This window comes from Trichoplusia ni, chromosome 11 (assembly GCF_003590095.1).
Source record: "Trichoplusia ni isolate ovarian cell line Hi5 chromosome 11, tn1, whole genome shotgun sequence".
NCBI lineage: Eukaryota > Metazoa > Arthropoda > Insecta > Lepidoptera > Noctuidae > Trichoplusia > Trichoplusia ni.
In genome coordinates this window covers 7,429,650-7,442,702 of record NC_039488.1, presented here as the reverse complement: position 1 = coordinate 7,442,702, position 13,053 = coordinate 7,429,650, and the positions used below count along the sequence as shown (strand labels likewise).

General features: G+C 35.8%; 1 protein-coding gene across 2 annotated transcripts in view; it reads right to left on the bottom strand.

The window, feature by feature from the left end:
• The window catches only part of LOC113498587 (probable multidrug resistance-associated protein lethal(2)03659), a 57,891-nt gene extending 45,284 nt beyond the window's left edge, over positions 1 to 12,607 (bottom strand). For both annotated transcript variants that reach the window (XM_026878653.1, XM_026878654.1), the window contains exon 1: positions 12,362 to 12,607. The gene's annotated coding sequence lies outside the window, so the exon portion shown is untranslated. The remainder of the gene's footprint in view (positions 1 to 12,361) is intronic.
• Positions 12,608 to 13,053: the final 446 nt, after the last annotated feature.

Sequence of the window (13,053 nt, the reverse complement as noted above, 5' to 3'; positions counted from 1 at the left end):
ACTGCTGGGCACAGGCCTCTTACCGTGTAGGGAAGGGTTGAGTATTGATCACCACGCTAGCTCACTGCGGGCGATTTCCGATTCCAATTGGAAGCCAGGTTTCCTCACGATGTTTTCCTTCACCGTTTGTCAGTGGTGTCTTAGTATAATAAAGAAAGTACATGTGGGATCGACTCTGCACCTCGTGCATAGTAGCCATAGAAAACTATAAAGCTAATTGCAAGACATCGCAGTTCTGGTATTAAAACTCAAAAGGGATATATCATAAACTCAGCTATTATTTTTTATCGGCAGCGGTATTAATCCCACTAATATATTTATGAAATTTGATATGGAGTTAGCTCACACCCTGGATTAACACATAAGCCACGATTTATTAAGAGAAATGAATATCTTATTTCCTAACCACGCGGACGAAGTCGCGGGTAACAGCTAGTTATTTTATAAGGAAAACATTTGATGTTTCAATTCCGCAACTTCCGAAATGTTAGATAAAAATAGAACCGTGTTACTTCACGGTCAGTCGGCCCGTCTGCCACTAGGCTGTATCTCATAAACTATCATAGCTTTACGGGTACAATTTTTATAGACAATATGATGTGCTAGAACGCCAAATGAAATAAATATCAGAGTAGTCTCAAATGTGATAACGTTCGTTTTTGAAGATTAGTTAGTTTATCTTTAGCCTATTTGTACGGAACCCTCAGTGTCGGAGCCTTAGCAATAGGGTTCTGTATTTACTCTATTGGTATGGTACCCTAAAAATACTCTAGTCCCATTCCTCTATGTGTTTTTGATGGACGTACTGAATCATTTACGCGAGTTTCATCACAATTAGTTCAATATTTTAGACAAACAAGGTATAAACAAACACACGTTTATTTATTACAATGTTATATGTACATAATTGTGCAATATTAAACAAATATTAGCAATAACGTTAATCAAATAACAATTACTCTTTAAATAAGATAATGTTTCTTAATATTTATTTTGTTATTAAACTAATAAACAGCATTATAAATAATGTAATCTTTTATTTATAAATAAATGTTAATGTTAATATTTAAACTGGCAACTCTGAACAACGTTTCTTAGAAAGGATCTGTAAAACGTGTCTATCTGACTGTTTTTATGTTAATTAACAATAACACGTTAGTGGTTTCTTAGGTTTACGCGAATGTTAGACATTAAAATAAAACTACTTTTACGGATTTTATCGCGGTCTGCCCGTGACCATGATACCTTTTTTTTTAGGCTGGGGAATCCTCATGGACACCCGCCCTCCCAGGGGGGAGGACTGTTAGTGTCACTCTTACTGACTAAACCTAACCGCCGGGTAACGTCAGCCGCGTTTGATGCCGGCACGTGGAGTTACATGAATATTACCACACAGTGCCGGCCGCGGGGATCCGCCGGCCGAGTGACCAAGGTATATGCAAAGGTGTCGAAACGTCGGGAACTAAAATCTAAAATTAAACCGCGACAAAATCCGTAAAAGTAGTTATATTTCAATAACACCTTATTTAATACTTTTATATTTGTGCAAATGAATGAATGAATTGAATTGGAGTAGATTGCTAATAATATTAAAAGGAACGACTCCCTGTTTAAAGAATTTAATCCTTATATCGCTATGGTTTTCCCAAACATTCCCAAAAAGTGCCCAAAGACACCCAGACTCAGGACAAGCATTCGTAGATCACACAAATGCTTGTCCTACGCGGGGATCGAACACGCGACTATTCGCGCACAGTGGGTTTGGCGTGGTGACCTTAACCACGGCTATCCGTGTATTTACAAAAAAATGTGTAGACATTTTTTAAGCCTATTTGTATGGGACTTGCACGGGGCAGGTTTTCTTGTGCAATCTTTAATTTACTGGTTTTTTCGAAGATAATTATTTTTCCTTTAAAAGGTTAGGGGTTAAAATTAGATATTGGTCTATATGACCTTTCTTATCCCACTAATATAATAAACATGAAAGCTTGTAAGTATGGATGTTGGTTCCTCCTTCACGCAAAAACCACTGAACGGATTTAGACGAATCTTGGTACACAGATAGTTTATAACCAGGATTAACACATAGGATAGTTTTTACTCCGACTTCATACTCCTTTGGGATCATTCTCGATTTGAAGCGGACGGGACCGCGGTCAACAGATAGTACGCATGTTAAAATCACACGTTCGTCAGGTAATTAGAATAAGTAATGACTACCTATTCAGTTATATCACTACTAAATGAAATAGCAATAATATCTATTATTTACATAGTAATAAACACAACTATATATTGCACATTCAATTATAAAAATGTCACTCAAGTTGTAGCTGTTGATTGATAAGTGTTGGGCCATAAAACCAGCGAAATAATAGTTTAACGTACCTGTTTGTTTAGGTACTTAATAAAGGTAAACAATCTTTATGGGTATCTTTGTCTAAAAACTCAGTTAAAAAAAAATCGACTAAAGTCAAATGCAAAATCAAGATTTTGAGTCTTGTAAGATTAAAATTACACCCAGACACAGAGCAAATGATTGTGTTCACACGAACATTTGTCCTGGAACCTAATCATAGAACCCACGACATCCGGTATAGCATTCAGGGCTACTAACCACTAGCCTAATATGCCAGCCATGAGTATTATTCTTTTAGTATTTTTGATAGCTCCAAAAATATGCCTTAACTGTAGATATTAATGGTCACCTTAAACATCATCTTCCCGACCAGTTTCGAACCCAACCGGAGTCCTTAATCATGAGCTGACGCGCGGGCGAGCGAGTCGCTGTTCTCGTGGCCACACACTATCTGAGCCACACGTCACGTCACGTCACAAGTGCAGTTCATTGGTCACCGAAGGTTGCACGTGGTACTAATTATTATAACATATGTTTCATATATCATTGTAACTTATAAATCACGGAAGTTGCTAAGTCTGGGATAGAAGAAATATTTTAAAAACTATTTCAATTAAGAATTTCTGACCTAATAGGAGTCCGTTCGTGACTCGCTCACCCGCCGCGTCAGCTCATGATTAAGGACTCCGATTGGGTCCGAAACTAGTCGGGCGATCACGATAAATACGTGTGAAAGAACGTACTTTTGAGTGCGGTTTAGCACTTAGAAAGAGGTGAAGGATAGCGAAACTGGGACCCAGTTTCCAAAATGTAATTTAATATGACATTATAAAAGTGCTATTGAGGAGCTTAATCTGATTCCATCTTGATTGTTTTACATTTCTAATTTCAGCTTTTTAATCAACCAACATATAAATTAATGTATTTGACAACAAGTTACTGTTAAGTCCGTCAAACAGATTAAAAAAAAAACATTGCGTTGTTAATACGTATTTTTTAATTATCTCGTAAACTAAAAATCAAGCAATGATTAACATCCCCTGTGACGTCACTTACCAGTAAGCTACTAGCAAGTGATGGCCCCCACAACTAAACTTAAACGTAAAAGCGTTTTAGTTTATCTACTTTAATTTTTAAAGAGAGATAAAATCAAAAATACTTTATATATTTTTAGGACTAAACAGATCAATCGCCAGATTACTTAACCGAATATTTTTGACGTTTTGACAGCTTTTCTATAAAAAATATGTCAAACGGCCATATTTATTCCGCAGATAGAAGTTAACTGATGATTCAAAAATCGGCCTTTAGTCAAAAACAACTCTGACAAGATTTCACGATCAATTCCCACATGAGACCGAGGAAACTGTTCTGTTTGACACAACAGACAGTTGTTTTATCAACAAACGAGTGATGGATCAAACAACCACTGTTGTTGAGAAAATCGACTTTTTTCCATAAACACGGCGGATTACCACGAATATCACATGTTTTGACAGTTCACGAGTAATTTGTTTTTAGGGTACCACGCCAGTTTATGTAAATGCAAAGGGCCCCAATTCTGCTATTTACAACGGCCGATAAATGAATGAAATTTGGCTTAAAATGACAATTTTCGTATACTCTTAAACATTTTTCTACACAATAATTGTAAATTCAGTATGGGAATCACACAAGGGGCACACTCAAGGTCAATACAATTAACTTCCAATAATTGTATTGACAAAATGGTTGAGACAATTGACATAATTTCAAATTTAATCCAATTGAAATTCATTCATCGGCCATTGTAAAATAGCAGAATCGGGGCACTGTTGAGGTCACCACGCTAAACTCACTGAGCGCAACGTGTCGCGTAGGACAAGCATTTGTGTGATCCACGAATGCTTGTCCAGAGTCTGGGTGTCTTTGTGAATGTGACTTGAATGTTTGTGAAACCCCACGAGATATAAGGAATTAATTGACGACTACGGGAGTCTCATTTATTTTGTATTTTTATAGACGATGTTTGGCACGGCCACGTGTCGCTAATATTTTGTTTTGCTAACTTGTACGGAACCTTTTTCGCGGTCCGACTCGCACTTAACTGGTTTTTTAAACATTCACATTTTAAATCCCGTTTGTTTTAAAAAGAGATGAATATAATAAGACAAGATAGTCTTAAATTTTAGTAGCTATCAGGCAAAAAACAAGCAAACTAAAAACGAAATTGCCTCCTATTTAAAGAATCTATTTAACGCGGAAGCTGAGAGCTAATGATATCAATTATAACTGCGACCTGTTGCTAAGTAAAAGTAATACCGATCAAGGTTAAGCAACGGTCATTCGAGGTCGGGAAATGGATTGGCGACCGTACGACATTCTATGAGAACCGCAGTTAAGTGACGATTGTGTAAATGTTGAAGTTGATCGGTAACTTTACATTCACAATTTAATATTTCTTTCTTTCTATTATTTGAGAAGCCTCTAAACGAGAGGCGTTTAAGATGTGGTTGCGGTCGACACGCCAAACCTACTGTGCGCGTCGTGTCGCTGGTTCGAATCCCGCGTATGACAAACATTTGTGTGATCTACAAAATGCTTGTCCTATCTGGGTGTCTTTGTGCATGTGGCTTGAATGTTTGTGAAACCCGCGACACTATGATTGAATTCCTTAGTACGGTAGTCATTAAAAAAAAGGTTTACTACGCGAGGATCGAACACGCGACACGTCGCGCACCGTGCATTTGGTTGACCTTAACCATTCAGCTATCTATACAAAATGATGTAAACCGCTCAATACATACAGATCATAAGTTATGAAGCAAACTATTGATGTTTCAACATCTGAAGGACGTATGATAAACTATTCTGTTATAACCACGTCGTGCGATCCTTATCAGCTAGTTACCATGTAAAAGTTTAATAACTACACCAAATAACATTGTTTTCATACTGTATTAACATTATTTCCCGAAAAAGGAGGTTTTTAATATTGTATACAAGCTTTATCTCGCGAATTCGACCGCGTAGCTATGTTATACATAGCATATCTATACTAATATATTTAGATTAGAGTTTGTTTGTTTGAACGCGCTAATCTCAGAAACTACTGGTTCAAATTGAAAAAATCTTTTTGTGTTGAATAGACCATTCATCGAGGGTTCATAGGTTATAATAAGTCATTACGCTGCGAGTAATAGGAGCGAAGATACAATGGAAAATGTGGAAAAAACAGGGCAGGTATAAATCTTAACTTATATCTTCTAACCACGCGGACGAAGTCGCGGGCAACAGGTAGTACATAATATAATGAGAGGTAGTAACTTAAAAAACAATCAATTTTCGACAATCAACTGTCACGGTTCATGAGCTACAGCCTGATGAAAGACGGACGGACAGACAATGAAGCTTCACTAGTAGTTCCGCTTTTACCCTTTGGTTACGGACCCCTAAAAATCGGCCGCTTATGATCCAAATCCGTAATATTCCCAACGAAATGAAATGAAATGAATTCGCCCGCGTCGAGGTCGGTTATATCGCGTGTCCAAGAGAACTCTACAAAAGTACGGGGTAAAAACTATCCTATGTTCTTTCTCAAGATCAACTCTATCTCTGTACCAAATTTCATTCAAATCAGTTCAGTGGTTTAGACGTGTGAAAGCTTAACAGACAGACAGACAGAGTTACTTTCGCATTTATAATATTAAATATTAGTAGGCACTAGTAGGGATTATACGAACAAGTCTGTGCTTGAATATTACTCACTATAATTTATAAACATTGCTCAATATTTATTTAAGGTAAATAGTGGCATGTTACCTTTGTGTAAGTAACTTTACCTACGTATAGAAAATGTGCCACTTATCACAGACTCATAAATAACGTGACCATGCCGTTTTGAACGGGACTGATCCTTTTTTATAATAGAAATAGCTAATACGGGTATAAAAATAAAAAATAAAAATTGATTTAAAAAAAAACGACTCCCGTACTAAGGAATTTCATCCTTGTGTCGCGGCAGTTTCATAAACATTCAAATCACATGCACAAGGACACCCAGACTCTGAACAAGCATTTGTTGATCACACAAATGCTTGTCCGACGTGGGGATCGAACCCGCGACACGTAGCGCACAGTGGGTTTGGCGTGATGACCTCCACCACTCGGCTATCCGTGCAGATTATAAATGCGGAAGTAACTCTGTCTGTCTGCCTGTTTGTCTGTATGTTACGCTTTCACGTCTAAACCACTGAACTGATTTTAATGAAATTAAGTACAGAGATAGAGTTGACCTTGAGAAAGAACATAGGATAGTTTTTATCCCGGGCTTTTGAAGAGTTCTCTTGGAATCGCGATAACCGACATCGACGCGGGCGAAGCCGCGGGCGAAAAGCTAGTATTATATAATTTTTGTACATACATTGTGTCTGTGTGCATGTGACTTGAATGTTTGGATTAAATTCCTTAAATAGTGCGTAGTTATTAGTAGCAGTAGTTATGTTTTTTAATTGTACGCACAAAGATATGAGCATGGATGTGGATGGATATAGGGGAAGAGGACGACCAAAGAAACGATGGATGGATTGTGTGAAAGACGATATGGCTGTAAAGTGTGTTTCTTGTGAGATGACGGCCGATAGGAAGGTATGGAAGAAGATGACATGTTGCGCCGACCCCAAATGAAATAATTGGGATAAGGGCAGGGGAATGATGACGCACAAAGATATTCTTTACCAACAACAACAATGTATGGACACAAAGTTCAACTCTTAATAAAGAAGATCAAATGGTTTCCATTAGTCACAGACTCGGTTCGACCTCATTTGAATATGAACCTTAAAACAATTAGTATTTAGCCCTTTTTCGAATGCATGGCATGGACGGCATGGACCACTAGTTGCTTTAATTTTTCTTTCTTGGATTTTTGAACTTTAAAGTGTGGAACATAAAGTTTGCATTTCAATGTTAGGTTTTTAAAGATGGTCTGTTGTTTGGAATGTTAAACGTTTAGTAAAAGGATTTAAGTAGGGCCAAGGAGACGATTGAACTGGTGAATAGAAATGGTGAACAGCTTTGTATTTGAATACATAGTGGTAATGACGTTAGATTTTTGGCTTGGCAGAATTAGGCTTGGCGAATCTGCCCCTAACAAATATTCAAAATTGAAAGTAGTCCTCTCGCCTTAAATTGGGGTGGATCGACTACCAAGCCAGATTATTAACACCTGCTGCAAAAAGCAGGGTGTTATAAGTTTAGGGACTATTAGGGAGTCTGTCTATCTATTTGTGGCAGCATATCTCCCAAACTGGTCAATGAGGGCTTCCGTTTTTCTGCTTAACAGTTGACACCAATCATTGTTATTAGGGAAACTATAAAATTTACAAACAAGGGTACTTTTTTGACAATAAATGGCGAACCCAAAAACGAATAAGTAAAGAAACTAAACAGCTAAAGCAGTATTAAATGATGTAACGGTTTACTCACGCGTATTCATCGGTATCGCCCGACTAGTTGCGGACGCGGCGCTACGCAGTGAGATGCGCGGCCGCTGACGTCAGTTCGACTCACTCGCCGCCGCGTCTGCTCATGATTAAGGACTCCGGTTGGGTCCGAAACTAGTCGGGCGATCCGAATATACGCGTAAGTAAACCGTTACATCATTTAATAATGAATCATTCTCACGATAGCCAAAGCGACTAGGAGGCCATTATTCATGTAGCTCCAATATAACCAGTTTTCTGTTCTAGATCACTGGATCTCCCAATACGATCAACTGTCGCCACTCAAATACCCATCTGCTCCAGCGTGATGCTGGAGCAGATGAGTTGCAGAGAGATGATTTCATTAAAGGATGCAATACACTCGTACATAAAAGCATGCATCAAAAATTGCATCATGAATGACAAATTCTTTCACAATTTTCCTGCTGTTCGGGGATTTCCAAAGATCGTAATACATGTCTACTTAAATAAAAGTACTTGTATGATTTTGTAAATGTTAATACATTAAGGCCCGATTTTTCAATCGTCAGATAACTTTTATCTGAGGAATAAATATGGCCGTTTGACATTATTTTATATACAAAAGCTGTCAAAACGTCAAACATATTCGTCGCATAAAAGTTATCTGGCGATTGAAAAATCGGCCCTAAGACGTATAAAGTTTGGCTTTCCATCCCTCAATACTGATTACTCTGTATTTAGTAGCAGGTAAATAGGGACTGGTCTCGCAACAATAGAATACGAAACATCTCCCTATTAAGGTCATTTAAATGAGATGAAATCGCGAACTTTTTGCAAGAAACTGATTTTCGTGACCTTTGTATTTTTTTTAGCCGGCACGATATCAATGTCGATTTTTCACAACTTCATAATAACGCCCTAATAAAGGTGTATGCATTATTTAGCTCACTAAGTATTATTCCGCAGATAAAATCTAAAATAACTGGACTTATTTAAGGACATCATGTCATTTTTCAATCTCCCTAGATCGGGAACTAACAAAAAGCGTGCGTGTGACTTCGTGCGGGCACGATCGATCGGTAAGATGATTAGTTAATTATTTTGTGTTATAAATAAACGGTGTAATTTGATTGATTTTAAATTTTACTAGTAATCTAAATAATAGTAATCTATACAGTTTAATAAACATAACTGAACGGTTTGTATGTTTGAACGCGCTAATCTTAGGAGCTACGGGTCCGATTTGAAAAAATATTTCAGTGATAAATCTAAAGAATTCCTAACATTATATTATATCTTCTTGACCGCGCGGACGAAGCCACACGAAGCAACTAGCTAAAGAAATGAACGTGTATGTGTGTAATGTATTGGTTATTAATCCATTGTTTTATTTGTAAAAGAATATCCCTTGGGAGGAAGAAAACCAAACGGCAAAAACTTTCACCTTTAATCCAAAACAAACTAAATTGAAATCGCTCAATCCGTTCAGGAGCTATGATGTCATATACAGACACATCAAACTTACAACACCCTGTTTTTAGTCGGGGGTTTACAAAATAGATTAATTGTTTATAATAAAACAATTACAATGTAATCTATTGTAAAATGAGGACATGACTCATGATTTCAAGTGTCGGATACAACACAGTGCTAAATAATTATCTGTGATATATAATAGTACAGCCAAGTGGTAGTCACCACAAAAACCCCAGTTTGTTTTGAGTCTTGGCGTCTTTGTGTACGTAAATTGAATGTTTTAGAAACTCTCCGCGACTTAAGGATGAAATACGTTCTTTGTATTCGCTTAGGTTATAATTTTAAGTAAAATTTAATTAAATCGAAAATATCGAGACAGAGAAAGCATCAGTATTTGTGTACACGATTATATGACCCGTGAAGCGGACTGGGTCCCAATCCTGTTATGTACACATGTATCCAAGCATTTTTCCAACAATAATTGAATACTCCGTACAGGGTTGAACACTCACGGTCAACACAATGACTTTCCAATGATTGTGTTGGTAAAATGCTTAAGAGAATAGGAATAGTTAATTTTCAAATTTAATCTACACTAGCGGCCGTGATAGAAATTGGTTAGGACACTATTTAGCTATTCTATAATTTATTATGTAGGTAAATGGTAAACAAGCATATTTGTTACGACTACACCAGCCTATCAAATTGACATTATGAATAAAGACAAAATAATAATACATCTGGTTTAAAACCCGTGGCAAATATGTTGTTTTATGGTTAAAATAGGCTTTTGTCGCTTAACGTAAATCCAATGAATAAAAAATATTATTTATAGGAATACATTGATGGTACTGACGTCAATGATATTTGCTTTAAAAAGTAAGGCTGAATACACACAGTATTCAACGTCCATTAAATAAATGGAATTTTCCGCAACCACCTCCAAAAAAAAGAAGTTCTTGAATCTCATTTCTAATTATTAAATTTAAATCAATCTAGTTATTAGGAGCGCGTGTATTTTTTTAAGAACCCTTCAATTCTGGTTTCGGTAATTAAATAAAATATCCTTACTAATATTATAAATGCGAAAGTAACTCTGTTTGTCTGTCTGTTACGCTTTCACTGAACCGATTTTAATGAAATTTGGTACAGAGATAGAGTTGACCTTGAGAAAGAACATAGGATAGTTTTTATCCCGGACTTTTGAAGAGTTCTCTTGGAAACGCGACCTCGACGCGGGCGTAGCCGCGGGCGTAGCCGCGGGCGTAGCCGCGGGCGTAGCCGCGGGCGAAAGCTAGTAAGTAATAAACAGGCAAAGAAAGAGTTGTGTTTTTTCAGGATTTTTTTTTGTATTTATTCTAAATTATTAGTTACACGTTAAATAAATACTAAAGTCCACGCAGACAAAATGAGAGGTTTTTTAGTAATCGTGAGCAATGTATAAATAACAGCATGACATTGAAAAATACCTAGACATTGGAAGTCCGGTCACTAAACGACATTACATTATTTTTATTTGTAAGTACCTACCTGTTTTAATGAATAGCACATAAAAATATAAATATATTATTCAATAAACATTCATGAATGTGTAGCTTGTGTAAGTACAAATTATTCATGTACCGAATAGAAACCTTTTTAATTACACCTCATACACAGCTGGTTAAACAAAAAATCATGTCTGTCATTCGTTTACATGGCGGCAAAATTGACCTGTCATTACTGTCATTTCCTTATTCTTACGTTTGAGAACAATAACTCATTTATTTATTTTTTTGGCAGTTTGCCCTTTGTCTATCCGTCATTAAAAAGTGGCGAAGTTACTTTGAAAAAGTTGCTACTCATGTTACGATATTTTTAAACAATTATGCGTAACATGCCCATTGGAAACGAGTCACTTTGTTACAAATGTGTTTAGAAGTAATGAATCAGAATATCAGATGGACAAAGGTTTAGTACCTAAAATCTGTGCTCGTAAATGTTATATTGTGAATACTTAATAAATGTATTCAGAACGTTAGCCGGCCAATTATTAGGCTGTCTAAGTAAGTACTTGCTAATTATACAGACTGAAATTGTGAGTTTAGCTCGAATTATCATCATGTCAAAGTCCGCAAAACACTTATTTACATACGTATATAACAACAATAATTTTATTATGAAAACAAATTTGTTTCTTCAACATTGCAAACATTACACATTATTTAACAGCAAAGACATAAAACCGGCTTCAAATAAAAAGCTACTGTGCCAAACTTGATCAAATGACAGCTACATACCTATTTCACGTTAAATGAAAACAAAACCGTTCTCTTTTGAAGTCAGTTAAAAAAAAATGTATCGAACTGGAGGGTACATATACCCAATTAAAATATTTGTAGGTTTTTTTAAATATTACATGTAGGTAACTAAGAAACACTCATTTCAAATCCTGACCTTCGTTTTGTTAATAAATTTGTTTACCTACTAAATGTTTACGTCCGGCGTTCGTTTTGACCTAATCGTTGCACAACTTTCAATATTGCAATGACTGGTGTAATTATATTTAACTGCATAGCAACTGAATATTACAGATATACATTTAAAGTAAGTAAAAAAATATTCATTGAAATTATCGTGTTTTATCACGACGCAGAATTACGCTTAACTTAACCATTAAAAAACTTGTGACTCTGATTACAAGTAAATTAAAGCATGAATACTAACAACCGCGTAAAAATTCCGTTAAAAAAAATCGTACAGATTTTCTCACGTTTATATTTATTGGAGAATTTTTCAAATAACATGGCATTTAATTAATAAAATAACTATTACATTACTCTCCCATATTGTTAAATTAAGTTGTACTGGAGTGTATAAACGTGTTTTTTTTTCTGCGGAAAAATCTCGGGCAGTGACCCTGGCAACAGCCGGGCAGCCTCAACATTGAAATCGCAAAAACCTTTTTTGTGGATCTATGCAAAAAAAATCATTCGCACACTGTTAATTTAAGAATAAATAATTTTTACTTTTCAAATTGTCTTACAATACAAAATTATTGCGTGTTTTGAATTATTAAAGTAATAAATACGAAAATACATACCAAATTCGTAAATTCACAACAGGATCAGCTGTTGCACAGCTAACTATTTTAATCCTAGATGTTTAATTACACAACACAGCACCAATGAATATAACTAGGATAACAATGTAAGCCTTTATATATTAAACAATCACATTAGTTTTAAGAATAATTAAGCCTACACAAAGGCACGGAAATTCGAAAAATTGTCTTTAATTTGACATTACAACTGTCAACGCCACACTCCGACAGTGAACTAATGAATGAAATATGATTCGCAAATCACAACTGTTCTGTGTTGCCATGTTAAAATGGAAAAAGAAATTCGGATTTTTATTTTCTCCGTAGTTATCTCCGAATGTACACAGTTTGTCGCGTAATTACTGTTTTTTTACATATTTTTCATTTCACGGGTGTATTGACTTATATTTAAAAGTAACATTTAAATTAATCTTGCAAGAGTTGTTCGGCAATGCCATGTAGAATAACTAGATGGAGTTATTACCAGTTGTTTTGGGTTTTTCATTGTAATATGTTAGGTATTGTTTTTATAACCGACTTTGACAAAAAAAGTAGTTATGTTGCAATTTACTAAATGTTTGACGGTAACCATTCGTAACTTAAAAACTTCAAAATGTTAATTGTTTAATTACGACTAGCTTTTCAATTTTATTACATAATGAAATCACCATTGGTATTTGTTCTACTAATAA